The following is a 15,884-nucleotide window of genomic DNA, read 5'->3' as shown; positions in this document are numbered from 1 at the left end:
ACTGCCAAGCTTTGTTTGAAATTTAAAGCGGGCAGGTTGACTCTGATTGGTCAAGGCATTGCCCTGAGGAATGAAGCAGCAAATGGCTGTCACATATTTTGTTTACCTGAAATAGGCGCAGTGTGTATACATGTTCTTTATGTCTGCAAAGAACAGGGCCCTGTGTATTAATATATGTAGCTTCCAGTACATGCAAATGCGCCACACAAATTTCAAACAAAGCTTGGCAGTTAACTGTCAGTCACCATAAAACTGTCAACGCCTCTACCAATCAGAGTCCACTTGCCAACCGATCAGCAGTCTCTTCTTATACAGTATTAATTTGTTGCTTCCCTTACATTGGTATTCTTTCAGGTTGTCCTGATGAGTGCAAGAAGAAAAGCTTCGACAAAATGTCTCTGTCTTCTTCAACCTTTTAATGTGGCTTCTCCTCACATCATTTACCGGCTATGTGGGCAATGATCATACTGCAGAGAGTAAGATAGATTGCAAAGCCAGAGTTAAACAAAGGGAGGTGGGTTTGCTCCCTTTGGGAAACCGGTGAAATATTTCAAGCAAAGGCAGTGAATGTGACAAGTGAGGAAGACTTGACGGCCAGAACTCGCTCCCTACGTCCCTATTGGTGTTGAGGTGCAAAACTTGAAAAGTGCTTTTTCAAAGGCATCAGATTGTGAACGGTGTTTGAAAGGAAGAGAAGCCAAGCATGTCCTTCCTTTGTTTCTACATCTAGGGATTTCTTTCCGGAAAACGCCTCGCGGCCTGAAGGAGAATGGCATGGAAGTTGGTTCTGTGAAGAGTCAAGAGAGCCGGGAAATGTTGGCCGAGATCAGCCCAGAGGAAGAGGACGAAGCGCCGGAGGAGGTGACTTTCAGCAGCGCCCGGGAGGAAGCTGAAAAGAGCATGAAAGCGCCGCTGGAGAGCGTGAGGAGAGACAAAGCTTTGCTGAAGGAGAAAAGAAGAAGAAAGGAGCAATTATTCAAAGAGCAAAAGAAGTGCAAGTTGCTTCCAGATGGCATTCTTTAAGAGATTACTTCAGTCCGAGAAAAGAATGACCAGGCACCTGACTCAAGTAAAGAAGGTGATGATTGTAATTCTGTGCAGCAACCTGAGGAAGATAGTGGATTGAAGGAAGATGTTGAAGAATGTGTGGATACCAGATGGAAGGAGAGCTCCATGGCCATTCCATTAAAGGATCAAGGCCAAACAAAGCAGCAGGTTGAAAATGCCAGATTAATGATCGACTGTATGGCCCAGGCAGCAGGAGAGGCAGTGTCAATGAATACTTCTCACTTGCAAACAAGAAAGCTCAACAGAAAAAACCAGCAATGCAGTTTGTCAACAAATCCTGGGGAGCAGAACTTCAACAAAAATCTGGAAAGTTTCGAAAGTTGTAGATTCAGCATCATGGTGTGACTGCAAGATGAGAGAATGGAGCTCGTGAGAAAACTAAAATCTACACGGGCTCTTAAACAGATGAAATGGGAGGTTTCTTTGGCTGGAAGCAAACTCTGAATTTAGTACATTAATGCTAACCTTCAAGAGGAAGCTCTTTGTCATTTGTGCAGTTAATAGTCCATTGGTTTGAACCGTGTCTTTTGTTATTATACTCAAGGACAGCTGTTAAGATTTGTTTCTGTATAAAGAAGGAAGATTGCTTGAGACTGTTCTAATGTATATAATCTCGAATCTTTCTAAAATATTTAATGGACATGAAAAAAAAGCCTCGCGGCCTGAAGGAAGGCAGCTGAGGGAGAGGGGGTGGGGCTGTTTTCCTATTAAGGGCATTATGCAAATAGAATTGCAGGCTCTGGATCCGTGCGGCATTTTGTCGGAAGGTGTAATGAATGATAGAGTGCAATATTTGCCAAGAACTGACATGTGCGAAGAGCAGCAGATTGTGAATGGAGTGTCAAGGTGATGTGTAAAAATGGAGTATTTGAGACCGTAAGAGGTGGTGTGTGATGTCAGGTGGCAGTGTGTGAGAACATTTAGCATACTTACCTGGCAGGGGAGAGACCATGATCAAGATGGTGGTTCTCCCAGGACGAGGCTAGCCCATTGCACTTCGGGTGTGCTGACGCCTGCGATGTCCCCAAATGCGGGATACTCGACTGCAAAATTTGTGGTAGTGGGGGACTGCGTTCGCGCTCTCCCCTGGTTTTACAACGCAAAGTTAGATCTTACAGTGCATCTTTCTTAATTGCTTTCATCGCTATCTTTTGTTGCTAATGTTATTTTCTAACTTCTCTTTTATTTCTTCGCCACACGCTCAGCATGTGGTGTCAGCATTTTTTCTCTCCATTGCTCCTCACAACCTGCTCATTCATCAGCTGCCACAGGCTCACGTTCTTACTCTACGTGCTGCCCCATTCCCCACTCCAACCCAGCGCCACGCCGCTCACCCGACCCATCTTACACTTTATCGCCACGTACAAAATGGACCCTGTCTGCACACACACCATCTTCAAACCTCTACATCAAGCTTGGCACAAAAAAACTTACACAACCTCCCCCTGCCCACTTTTCTGTGCCGCGGTATCAAGCTCTGCCTGCAACCCAACTACGCAAACACCAAGTCTCACTACCTGCTCACCTTCTATCTGGTCCCCATCTTGCCAGGGGTGGGTCTGGTCTGCCCACATTGCCCCAGAATGCTCCATCCACTTCCACTCTGCCCTACCACCTATCCCTCCTGGAAAGGTTTCTGCACAAACACCTTTCACCACCAATCCAGGCCTCGCTGACGTACAGCAAGGTACTGAGGACACAGGCGTGATACACTCGGACTTTTGTCTTCCGTGTCAGTGCGCCATTTTCTCTTGGCCAGTCTCGACATAGCAGTGGAACCCTTTCCCATGCGCTTGTTGATTTCTGCATCGAGAGCTTACTGGTGATAGTTGAGCCTAGGTAGGTGAACTCTTGAACCACTTCCAGAACGTGGTCGCCGATATTCATGGACGGAGCATTTCTGATGTCCTGTCCCATGTTGTTCGTTTTCTTGAGGCTGATGGTTAGGCCAAATTCGTTGCAGGCAGCCACAAACCTGTCAATGAGACTCTGCAGACAATCTTCAGTGTGAGATGTTCATGCAGCATCGTCAGACTGAGGACTTTCCGTACTTCACTTTTAGACGGGCAAGGTTGAACAACCTGCCACCTGAGCTTGTGTGGAGGAAAATTCTTGAACTCGTGTGAGAGCAGCAGGGAGAAGAAAATCCCAAACAGTGTAGGTGCGAGAACACAGCCCTGTTTCACGCCACTCAGAATAGGAAAGGGGTCTGATGAGGCGCCGCTATGCTGAATCGTGCCTTTCATATTGTCATGGAATGAGGTGATGATACTTAGCAGCTTTGGTGGACATCCGATCTTTTCGAGTAGTCTGAAGAGACCACGTTTGCTGACGAGGTCAAAGGCTATGGTGAGATCAATAAAAGCAACGTAGAGGGGCATCTGTTGTTCGCGGCATTTCTCCTGTAGCTGACGAAGGGAGAACAGCATGTCAATGGTCGATCTCTATGCTCGAAAGCCACACTGTGCCTCAGGACCTTTGGAGCAAGGAGATGGAATCGGAGCTTGCCCCGTCCACTCCACGCATCGACCTGGTACTGCAGTATCTCTGGGAACGGTGCACCTCCCTTTCCACCGCTGCTGGACCTGCTGGAAGTATACGAGAGTATGCTCCTGGCCGGCAGCATGTCAGAATCCATGAGAAAAGGCATCATCACCCTCATTTACAAGCAGAAGGGGGAGAGGGCAGAAATCAGAAATTGGCGGCCCATCTCACTGCTTAATGTTGATTACAAGATTCTGTCCAAAGTCATAGCCAGTCGAGTCAAGTCTGCTCTGGAGCTGGTGATTCACCCCGATCAGACCTGTACTGTACCCGGCAGGAAGATCTCGGATAGTCTCGCGCTACTCAGGGATACGATCGCCTACGTACGGGACAGGAGGGCGGACACCTGCCTCATCAGCCTGGACCAGGAGAAGGCTTTTGACAGGATATCGCACACCTACATGATGGACGTGCTTTCCAAAATGGGGTTTGGGGAGGGAATCTGCAATTGGATCCAACTGCTCTACACAAACATCAGTAGCGCAGTCTCAATCAACGGGTGGGAATCAGAAAGTTTCCCGATCAAATCTGGAGTCAGACAGGGCTGTCCTCTGTCCCCGGTCTTGTTTGTTTGCTGTATTGAACCCTTTGCTGAGTCTATTAGGAAGGATGCGAGCATAAGAGGGGTGACAATCCCAGGCAGCAGAGGCACTCAGGTCAAAACCTCCCTGTACATGGATGACGTCGCCGTCTTCTGCTCGGATCCGCTGTCCGTGCGCAGACTGATGAGCATCTGCGACCAGTTCGAACTGGCCTCGGGAGCCAAAGTCAACCACGGCATGAGCGAGGCCATGTTCTTTGGCAACTGGGCTGACCGATCCTTTGTCCCTTTCACCGTCAGGTCAGATTACCTGAAGGTGCTGGGGATATGGTTCGGAAGGGCCGGGGCGTGCACCAAAACATGGGAGGAGCGAGTAGCCAAGGTACGACAAAAGTTGGGCATGTGGGGGCAGCGATCTCTCTCCATTGTGGGTAAGAACCTGGTCATCAGGTGCGAGGCGTTCACGTTGTTGCTCTACGTGGCGCAGGTCTGGCCCATACCCCACTCCTGCGCCGTGGCAGTCACCCGAGCCATTTTCCGCTTCGTCTGGTGATCTAAAATGGACCGGGTCCGGAGGGACACGATGTTCAAATCTCTGGACAAGGGCGGGAAAAATGTACCCAACGTGGCCCTCATCCTGATGACCACCTTCGTGTGCGGCTGCATCAAGCTATGTGTCGATCCCCAGTACGCAAACTCCAAGTGTCACTACGTGCTGAGGTTCTATCTGTCCCCGGTGTTGCGAAGGATGGGCCTGGTCACATTGGGCTGGTTGTGGTTTATTTCCTTGTACTGCGGCTCCCTTTGTGCTGGCTGCAGCTTAAATTGGTTCGTAGGTTTGCGCAGAGTTTTATTGTTTGCACGCTGTGTGTGTAAGTTTTGTGTGCGTAAATAGATGAATGTGGCGGAGTAATGGGTTGTTTGATTGTTGAGTGTATGTTTTAGCTTTCAAGCATTTGAAGGGTATGCATGATCTTATGGATTTAGCCGTTTGTGAGTAGCTGTTTAAACTGTGCCAGCTTTGACGGGATGGTTGTCCGTGGTTTTGTATTTTGAAGTGTAGCAGCAGCGGTGGAAAGGGAGGTGCACCGTTCCCAGAGATACTGCAGTACCAGGTCGATGCGTGGAGTGGACGGGGCAAGCTCCGATTCCATCTCCTTGCTCCAAAAATCCTGAGGCACAGTGTGGCTTTCGAGCATAGAGATCGACCATTGACATGCTGTTCTCCCTTCGTCAGCTACAGGAGAAATGCCGCGAACAACAGATGCCCCTCTACGTTGCTTTTATTGATCTCACCATAGCCTTTGACCTCGTCAGCAAACGTGGTCTCTTCAGACTACTCGAAAAGATCGGATGTCCACCAAAGCTGCTAAGTATCATCACCTCATTCCATGACAATATGAAAGGCACGATTCAGCATAGCGGCGCCTCATCAGACCCCTTTCCTATTCTGAGTGGCGTGAAACAGGGCTGTGTTCTCGCACCTACACTGTTTGGGATTTTCTTCTCCCTGCTGCTCTCACACGAGTTCAAGAATTTTCCTCCACACAAGCTCAGGTGGCAGGTTGTTCAACCTTGCCCGTCTAAAAGTGAAGTACGGAAAGTCCTCAGTCTGACGATGCTGCATGAACATCTCACACTGAAGATTGTCTGCAGAGTCTCATCGACAGGTTTGTGGCTGCCTGCAACGAATTTGGCCTAACCATCAGCCTCAAGAAAATGAACATCATGGGACAGGACATCAGAAATGCTCCGTCCATGAATATCGGCGACCACGTTCTGGAAGTGGTTCAAGAGTTCACCTACCAAGGCTCAAATATCACCAGTAAGCTCTCGATGCAGAAATCAACAAGCGCATGGGAAAGGGTTCCACTGCTATGTCGAGACTGGCCAAGAGAAAATGGCGCACTGACACGGAAGACAAAAGTCCGAGTGTATCACGCCTGTGTCCTCAGTACCTTGCTGTACGTCAGCGAGGCCTGGATTGGTGGTGAAAGGTGTTTTTGTGCAGAAACCTTTCCAGGAGGGATAGGTGGTAGGGCAGAGTGGAAGTGGATGGAGCATTCTGGGGCAATGTGGGCAGACCAGACCCATCCCTGGCAAGATGGGGACCAGATAGAAGGTGAGCAGGTAGTGAGACTTGGTGTTTGCGTAGTTGGGTTGCAGGCAGAGCTTGATACCGCGGCACAGAAAAGTGGGCAGGGGGAGGTTGTGTAAGTTTTTTTGTGCCAAGCTTGATGTAGAGGTTTGAAGATGGTGTGTGTGCAGACAGGGTCCATTTTGTACGTGGCGATAAAGTGTAAGATGGGTCGGGTGAGCGGCGTGGCGCTGGGTTGGAGTGGGGAATGGGGCAGCACGTAGAGTAAGAACGTGAGCCTGTGGCAGCTGATGAATGAGCAGGTTGTGAGGAGCAATGGAGAGAAAAAATGCTGACACCATATGCTGAGCGTGTGGCGAAGAAATAAAAGAGAAGTTAGAAAATAACATTAGCAACAAAAGATAGCGATGAAAGCAATTAAGAAAGATGCACTGTAAGATCTAACTTTGCATTGTAAAACCAGGGGAGAGCGCGAACGCAGTCCCCCACTACCACAAATTTTGCAGTCGAGTATCCCGCATTTGGGGACATCGCAGGCGTCAGCACACCCGAAGTGCAATGGGCTAGCCTCGTCCTGGGAGAACCTTTTTTTTTTTTATTTCCAAAATATACTTTATTCATAAAAATCTGTAAAAATTACATTGCCAAACAGTTTCCAAACAGCACCAAAAAATACAAACACTGCAAGGGAGATCAGTTTCCTTCAATACTGTCATGAGTTTCTTCCCAACCCTTCCGTTTCACAATTGTCATGTCAATTACAGTTTTACATTTACAGCAATTCAGAATATTAACGATACAGTTCGAGGGGTTTCCCATGGTTCCAGCCCCTCAGTCCAGCTTGGTGGGGGAACCTTACACTGTGGTCTTTCCCCATTGAGCCTTTGCTGCGGCTGCCCCAAGCTTTAGTGCGTCCCTCAGCACGTAGTCCTGGACCTTGGAATGTGCCAGTCTGCAACATTCGGTGGTGGACAACTCTTTGCGCTGGAAGACCAGCAAGTTTCGGGCAGACCAAAGGGCGTCTTTCACCGAATTGATAGTCCTCCAGCAGCAGTTGATGTTTGTCTCGGTGTGCGTCCCTGGGAACAGCCCGTAGAGCACAGACTCCTGTGTTACAGAGCTGCTTGGGATGAACCTTGACAAAAACCACTGCATCTCTTTCCACACCTGCTTTGCAAAGGCACATTCCAGGAGGAGGTGGGCGACCGTCTCTTCCCCACCACAGCCAACGCGGGGGCACTGTGCGGAGGGGGCGAGACTTCGGGTGTGCATGAAGGATCTGACGGGGAGGGCCCTTCTCACCACCAGCCAAGCTACGTCTTGGTGCTTGTTTGAAAGTTCTGGTGATGAGGCATTCCGCCAAATGACTTTGACGGTCTGCTCGGGGAACCATCCGACAGGATCCACCGTTTCCTTTTCCCGTAGGGCCTTGAGGACATTCCGTGCAGACCACTGCCTGATGGACCGGTGGTCAAAGGTGTTTTTCCGCAGAAACTGCTCCACGAAGGATAGGTGGTACGGCACGTCCCAACTGCACGGAGCGTTCCGCGGCAATGTGACCAGGCCCATCCTTCGCAACACCGGGGACAGATAGAACCTCAGCACGTAGTGACACTTGGAGTTTGCGTACTGGGGATCTACACATAGCTTGATGCAGCCGCACACGAAGGTGGTCATCAGGATGAGGGCCACGTTGGGTACATTTTTCCCGCCCATGTCCAGAGATTTGAACATCGTGTCCCTCCGGACCCGGTCCATTTTAGATCCCCAGACGAAGCGGAAAATGGCTCGGGTGACTGCCACGGCGCAGGAGTGGGGTATGGGCCAGACCTGCGCCACGTAGAGCAACAACGTGAGCGCCTCGCACCTGATGACCAGGTTCTTACCCACAATGGAGAGAGATCGCTGCCCCCACATGCCCAACTTTTGTCGTACCTTGGCTACTCGCTCCTCCCATGTTTTGGTGCACGCCCCGGCCCTTCCGAACCATATCCCCAGCACCTTCAGGTAATCTGACCTGACGGTGAAGGGGACAAAGGATCGGTCAGCCCAGTTGCCAAAGAACATGGCCTCGCTCTTGCCGTGGTTAACTTTGGCTCCCGAGGCCAGTTCGAACTGGTCGCAGATGCTCATCAGTCTGCGCACGGACAGCGGATCCGAGCAGAAGACGGCGACGTCATCCATGTACAGGGAGGTTTTGACCTGAGTGCCTCCGCTGCCTGGGATTGTCACCCCTCTTATGCTCGCATCCTTCCTAATAGACTCAGCAAAGGGTTCAATACAGCAAACAAACAAGACCGGGGACAGAGGACAGCCCTGTCTGACTCCAGATTTGATCGGGAAACTTTCAGATTCCCACCCGTTGATTGACACTGCGCTACTGATGTTTGTGTAGAGCAGTTGGATCCAATTGCAGATTCCCTCCCCAAACCCCATTTTGGAAAGCACGTCCATCATGTAGGTGTGCGATATCCTGTCAAAAGCCTTCTCCTGGTCCAGGCTGATGAGGCAGGTGTCCACCCTCCTGTCCCGTACGTAGGCGATCGTATCCCTGAGTAGCGCGAGGCTATCAGAGATCTTCCTGCCGGGTACAGTACAGGTCTGATCGGGGTGAATCACCAGCTCCAGAGCAGACTTGACTCGACTGGCTATGACTTTGGACAGAATCTTGTAATCAACATTAAGCAGTGAGATGGGCCGCCAATTTCTGATTTCTACCCTCTCCCCCTTCTGCTTGTAAATGAGGGTGATGATGCCTTTTCTCATGGATTCTGACATGCTACCGGCCAGGAGCATACTCTCGTATACTTCCAGCAGGTCCGGGCCGACCCAGTCCCACAGGGCCGAGTACAACTCGACCGGTAAGCCGTCGCTCCCGGGAGTTTTACTCGCCTCGAAAGACTCGACGGCCTTTGTCAGCTCGTCCAGAGTTAGCGGCTTGTCCAGTCCCTCCCTCCTGCTGTCATCTAAGACCTCTGTGATAGATGACAGGAAGGACTGGGAGGCTCTGCTGTCTGTGGGCTTCGCGTCATACAGCCCAGCATAGAAGGATTTGCTGATCCTTAGTATGTCGGACTGCGAAGACGTTACCGAGCCATCTTCTTCCTTCAGGCTGCTGATAACAGAGCTCTCTCTGTGTACCTTTTGGAAGAAGTAACGCGAGCACGTCTCATCCTGCTCGATGGAGCGGACTCTGGACCGGAAGATGATCTTGGAGGCCTCCTTGGCAAAGAGCGAGGCCTGCTGGCTCTTCACCTCTTGGAGGTCCTCCTTGACCTCGACCCCCATTGACTGCAACCGGAGTAGATTTTGCATAATTTTCTGGAGTCGGGACAGTTCCCTCTGTCTCTCTCTCGCCTTCTGAACACCTTTGTGGATGAAGAACCTCTTGATGTTCTCCTTGATCGCTTCCCACCAGTGAACTGGAGACTCAAAGAGGGGTTTCACGGTCCTCCAACCTTTGTAATCCCTTTTGAGTTCCTCAACGTTCTCTGGGGTCAGCAGTGTCGCATTGAGCTTCCACGTCCCTCTGCCAACCCGCTGGTCGTCCTGTAAGTGACAGTCGGCCAGTAAGAGGCAGTGGTCGGAGAAGAACACCGGCTTGACGTCGGTGGATCCGACCGTGACAGCACGGGACACAAACAGGAAGTCAATCCTGGAACGGGCAGACCCGTCCGATCTTGACCATGTGTATCTGCGCTGCGCTCCGTCTGCAGGTTTGCTGAAGACGTCGTGCAGTTTGGCATCCTTAACTGTTTCTACTAGGAATCTGGACGTAGCGTCCAGTTTGCTGTCGTCACTGCCGGATCGTCCAGCCGCATCGATGATGCAGTTGAAGTCACCGCCTAGGATGACCGGCCTGGACGTCGCCAGCAGCAGTGGGAGCTGCTGGAAGACGGTCAGCCGCTCGCTGCGTTGTACCGGGGCGTACACGTTGATCAACCGGAGCGGAGCGTTGTTGTACATCACGTCTGCTACGAGGAGGCGGCCGCCCACCACCTCCTTAACTTCGGAGATGGTGAAGTTACCTCCCCGCAGCAGAATACCCAGGCCGGAGGAACGGCAGTCATTACCCCCCGACCAGATCGATGGCCCGTGGGACCACCATCGCGACCACTGCCTGTAGGTGCTGAGGTGTGGTATTCCACACTCCTGCAGAAACAGTAGGTCAGCTTTGACCTTGGCAAGGTAATCCAAGGTTGAAACACATCGCGTAGTCGATTTAATGCTACGCACATTAATGGAAGCAATTCTTACACCCATTTTTTACTAAAAATTAGTTGTTGCTTCCCATACCATTTGTCCTCGCTAGTCCCAGTCCTTCCCCTTCGGGATGTTCCTGCATACCCATCGTATGCGCAAGCAGTTTCACGTTGGTTGGGCTCAGAAACCCCTCCTGATTTTTCCTGCAGGGTTTGTGCCGCTCGGGTGACATCGGGGGGGTCTTGTAGGCAGAGAGGATTGGGTTGTCCTCAGCTGCTTCCATCTGTTCCTCCTCGAAAACATCACAGCTCCCGGTCTCCCGGAGCTCAGGTGCGCCAGACGTGTCTTTGCTCCCGGTGTCCCGGAGCTGAGATGCGTTGGCCACGTCGTTACGTGTGGGGAATTGGGGTTGGGGCACGCTGGGCGCATCACAGCTTCCAGTGCCCGGGGGCTGGGATGCTTTATCATCCATCTCGGAGTTCTGCCGCCTCTTTTGAAGGGGCTGTCGTTCCAGCATTTCCCCGTCCAGTGAAGAGGAGTTGTTGCAGTCTGATTCAGAAGAGAGCCTCCTCTTGCCACTGGTTTGGGTGGTGGCTTTGGGATGTTTTTTCTTTGTGGTTCTCCTCTGGACCACTTGCCACTGACCTGTTTGTCCATCTGCTGCCTCCTCCTCCATTGATTCTGTCTGTGGGGGAGGGGTTTCCGGGCGCTGGGTAGGTGCTGGGTCGTTGGTTTCAGCCGCCTCCCCTTCCTTCTCAGGTTGAAGTTCCTCACTGCGGAGAAGGTTGCTGGTCTCCTTTCGAACAGCGGACGCCTTCGTCGAACCTTCGCCCGGCCATTCCTTGGACCTTGCCGCCTGAGCATAGCTTTGACAACGTTTGGGACAGGTCTTGTAGAGATGGCCTGCCGCACCGCACAAGTTGCAACACTTAGTCTGCTTACAGTCCTTGGTCTGATGGCCTTCCTCCTTGCAGTTCTTGCAAACAACCGTGCTGCAGTTGGCTGCCATGTGACCAGATTTGCCACAGGTGCGACAAACTCTGGGCTGCCCAGCGTAGACCAAGAAGCCTCGACTTCCCCCGATAGCGAAGCTGGAGGGAGGGTGGATGATGGCTCCACTGGGATCTACCTTCAAGGTCACCTTGACCTGCCGCTTGCTGGTCCAGATCCCAAAGGGGTCCTTGACATCAGTGCTGCTGCCGGCCACCTCGACGTACCTGGCGAGAAAGGTGAGTACATCCACCACCGGAACATGGGGGTTGTAGAGGTGAATCGTCACCACCCGGTCCCGTTGTGACGGAAGCGTGAAGAGCGGCTCCGCTGTGAGGATCGACAGTGGCGCCCGGTCCCCTTTCTCCTTGAACACCTTCAGGAACTTGATGCATCCCGCCACGTTCCGGAACGTCACGTCGAAGTATCCACTGCTGGGGAAATCCTGCAGGCAGAAGACGTCCGTCGCTTGAAATCCGCAGCAATCGAAAAGAATTTTCTTGATGAAGAAGGTGCGATCGACCGGTGCATCTCCTTCCTTGTCCTTCACGACCACCCGAACGGTGTTGCGCACTCCCTGGCCCGAAGCTCGAAAATTGGTTATAGCCATTTTACTCAAAGCTTCCCCAGGATCAAAAGGCAATGATCATGGTCTCTTCTCAATCAAATAAGCACTGATAAGAACAGATACTACACTTGATCTTAGCCAAAAGGCCGAGAAGCGTCCTGGGAGAACCACTTTTTTTTTTTTTTTTTTTTTTATTTCCAAAATATACTTTATTCATAAAAATCTGTAAAAATTACATTGCCAAACAGTTTCCAAACAGCACGAAAAAATACAAACATTGCAAAAGAGATCAGTTTCTTTCAATAATGTCATGAGTTTCTTCCCAACCCTTCCGTTTCACAATTGTCATGTCAATTACAGTTTTACATTTACAGCAATTGAGAATATTAACGATACAGTTCGAGGGGCTTCCCATGGTTCCAGCCCCTCAGTCCAGCTTGGTGGGGGAACCTTACACTGTGGTCTTTCCCCATTGAGCCTTTGCTGCGGCTGCCCCAAGCTTTAGTGCGTCCCTCAGCACGTAGTCCTGGACCTTGGAATGTGCCAGTCTGCAACATTCGGTGGTGGACAACTCTTTGCGCTGGAAGACCAGCAAGTTTCGGGCAGACCAAAGGGCGTCTTTCACCGAATTGATAGCCCTCCAGCAGCAGTTGATGTTTGTCTCGGTGTGCGTCCCTGGGAACAGCCCGTAGAGCACAGACTCCTGTGTTACAGAGCTGCTTGGGATGAACCTTGACAAAAACCACTGCATCTCTTTCCACACCTGCTTTGCAAAGGCACATTCCAGGAGGAGGTGGGCGACCGTCTCTTCCCCACCACAGCCAACGCGGGGGCACTGTGCGGAGGGGGCGAGACTTCGGGTGTGCATGAAGGATCTGACGGGGAGGGCCCTTCTCACCACCAGCCAAGCTACGTCTTGGTGCTTGTTTGAAAGTTCTGGTGATGAGGCATTCCGCCAAATGACTTTGACGGTCTGCTCGGGGAACCATCCGACAGGATCCACCGTTTCCTTTTCCCGTAGGGCCTTGAGGACATTCCGTGCAGACCACTGCCTGATGGACCGGTGGTCAAATGTGTTTTCCCGCAGAAACTGCTCCACGAAGGATAGGTGGTACGGCGCCGCCCAACTGCACGGAGCGTTCCGCGGCAATGTGACCAGGCCCATCCTTCGCAACACCGGGGACAGATAGAACCTCAGCACGTAGTGACACTTGGAGTTTGCGTACTGGGGATCGACACATAGCTTGATGCAGCCGCACACGAAGGTGGTCATCAGGATGAGGGCCACGTTGGGTACATTTTTCCCGCCCTTGTCCAGAGATTTGAACATCGTGTCCCTCCGGACCCGGTCCATTTTAGATCCCCAGACGAAGCGGAAAATGGCTCGGGTGACTGCCACGGCGCAGGAGTGGGGTATGGGCCAGACCTGCGCCACGTAGAGCAACAACGTGAGCGCCTCGCACCTGATGACCAGGTTCTTACCCACAATGGAGAGAGACCGCTGCCCCCACATGCCCAACTTTTGTCGTACCTTGGCTACTCGCTCCTCCCATGTTTTGGTGCACGCCCCGGCCCTTCCGAACCATATCCCCAGCACCTTCAGGTAATCTGACCTGACGGTGAAGGGGACAAAGGATCGGTCAGCCCAGTTCCCAAAGAACATGGCCTCGCTCTTGCCGTGGTTAACTTTGGCTCCCGAGGCCAGTTCGAACTGGTCGCAGATGCTCATCAGTCTGCGCACGGACAGCGGATCCGAGCAGAAGACGGCGACGTCATCCATGTACAGGGAGGTTTTGACCTGAGTGCCTCCGCTGCCTGGGATTGTCACCCCTCTTATGCTCGCATCCTTCCTAATAGACTCAGCAAAGGGTTCAATACAGCAAACAAACAAGACCGGGGAAAGAGGACAGCCCTGTCTGACTCCAGATTTGATCGGGAAACTTTCAGATTCCCACCCGTTGATTGACACTGCGCTACTGATGTTTGTGTAGAGCAGTTGGATCCAATTGCAGATTCCCTCCCCAAACCCCATTTTGGAAAGCACGTCCATCATGTAGGTGTGCGATATCCTGTCAAAAGCCTTCTCCTGGTCCAGGCTGATGAGGCAGGTGTCCACCCTCCTGTCCCGTACGTAGGCGATCGTATCCCTGAGTAGCGCGAGGCTATCAGAGATCTTCCTGCCGGGTACAGTACAGGTCTGATCGGGGTGAATCACCAGCTCCAGAGCAGACTTGACTCGACTGGCTATGACTTTGGACAGAATCTTGTAATCAACATTAAGCAGTGAGATGGGCCGCCAATTTCTGATTTCTACCCTCTCCCCCTTCTGCTTGTAAATGAGGGTGATGATGCCTTTTCTCATGGATTCTGACATGCTACCGGCCAGGAGCATACTCTCGTATACTTCCAGCAGGTCCGGGCCGACCCAGTCCCACAGGGCTGAGTACAACTCGACCGGTAAGCCGTCGCTCCCGGGAGTTTTACTCGCCTCGAAAGACTCGACGGCCTTTGTCAGCTCGTCCAGAGTTAGCGGCTTGTCCAGTCCCTCCCTCCTGCTGTCATCTAAGACCTCTGTGATAGATGACAGGAAGGACTGGGAGGCTCTGCTGTCTGTGGGCTTCGCGTCATACAGCCCAGCATAAAAGGATTTGCTGATCCTTAGTATGTCGGACTGCGAAGACGTTACCGAGCCATCTTCTTCCTTCAGGCTGCTGATAACAGAGCTCTCTCTGTGTACCTTTTGGAAGAAGTAACGCGAGCACGTCTCATCCTGCTCGATGGAGCGGACTCTGGACCGGAAGATGATCTTGGAGGCCTCCTTGGCAAAGAGCGAGGCCTGCTGGCTCTTCACCTCTTGGAGGTCCTCCTTGACCTCGACCCCCATTGACTGCAACCGGAGTAGATTTTGCATAATTTTCTGGAGTCGGGACAGTTCCCTCTGTCTCTCTCTCGCCTTCTGAACACCTTTGTGGATGAAGAACCTCTTGATGTTCTCCTTAATCGCTTCCCACCAGTGAACTGGAGACTCAAAGAGGGGTTTCACGGTCCTCCAACCATTGTAATCCCTTTTGAGTTCCTCAACGTTCTCTGGGGTCAGCAGTGTCGCATTGAGCTTCCACGTCCCTCTGCCAACCCGCTGGTCGTCCTGTAAGTGACAGTCGGCCAGTAAGAGGCAGTGGTCGGAGAAGAACACCGGCTTGACGTCGGTGGATCCGACCGTGACAGCACGGGAAACAAACAGGAAGTCAATCCTGGAACGGGCAGACCCGTCCGATCTTGACCATGTGTATCTGCGCTGCGCTCCGTCTGCAGGTTTGCTGAAGACGTCGTGCAGTTTGGCATCCTTAACTGTTTCTATGAGGAATCTGGACGTAGCGTCCAGTTTTCTGTCGTCACTGCCGGATCGTCCAGCCGCATCGATGATGCAGTTGAAGTCACCGCCTAGGATGACCGGCCTGGACGTCGCCAGCAGCAGTGGGAGCTGCTGGAAGACGGTCAGCCGCTCGCTGCGTTGTACCGGGGCGTACACGTTGATCAACCGGAGCGGAGCGTTGTTGTACATCACGTCTGCTACGAGGAGGCGGCCGCCCACCACCTCCTTAACTTCGGAGATGGTGAAGTTACCTCCCCGCAGCAGAATACCCAGGCCGGAGGAACGGCAGTCATTACCCCCCGACCAGATCGATGGCCCGTGGGACCACCATCGCGACCACTGCCTGTAGGTGCTGAGGTGTGGTATTCCACACTCCTGCAGAAACAGTAGGTCAGCTTTGACCTTGGCAAGGTAATCCAAGGTTGAAACACATCGCGTAGTAGATTTAATGCTACGCACATTAATGGAAGCAATTCTTACACCCATTTTTTACTAAAAT

General features: G+C 51.9%; 1 non-coding gene and 4 pseudogenes across 1 annotated transcript; 2 read left to right on the top strand and 3 right to left on the bottom strand.

Annotated features, from left to right (window-relative positions):
* The first annotated feature begins 449 nt into the window (after positions 1 to 449).
* LOC137353326 (U3 small nucleolar RNA-associated protein NOL7-like) lies at positions 450 to 1,570 on the top strand (annotated as a pseudogene).
* A 423-nt stretch (positions 1,571 to 1,993) lies between these two features.
* Positions 1,994 to 2,157, top strand: LOC137355039 (U1 spliceosomal RNA). Its single transcript, XR_010970684.1, has one exon. It is a non-coding gene; the product is annotated as a U1 spliceosomal RNA (small nuclear RNA).
* A 3,074-nt stretch (positions 2,158 to 5,231) lies between these two features.
* Positions 5,232 to 5,358, bottom strand: LOC137354837 (U2 spliceosomal RNA; annotated as a pseudogene).
* Positions 5,359 to 6,711: 1,353 nt separating this feature from the next.
* LOC137355096 (U1 spliceosomal RNA) lies at positions 6,712 to 6,861 on the bottom strand (annotated as a pseudogene).
* A 5,200-nt stretch (positions 6,862 to 12,061) lies between these two features.
* LOC137354782 (U2 spliceosomal RNA) lies at positions 12,062 to 12,170 on the bottom strand (annotated as a pseudogene).
* Between the last annotated feature and the right edge of the window lie 3,714 nt (positions 12,171 to 15,884).

The sequence above is a fragment of the Heterodontus francisci genome, chromosome 41, assembly GCF_036365525.1.
Source record: "Heterodontus francisci isolate sHetFra1 chromosome 41, sHetFra1.hap1, whole genome shotgun sequence".
Lineage (NCBI taxonomy): Eukaryota > Metazoa > Chordata > Chondrichthyes > Heterodontiformes > Heterodontidae > Heterodontus > Heterodontus francisci.
This window is presented reverse-complemented; position numbering and strand designations above follow the sequence as displayed.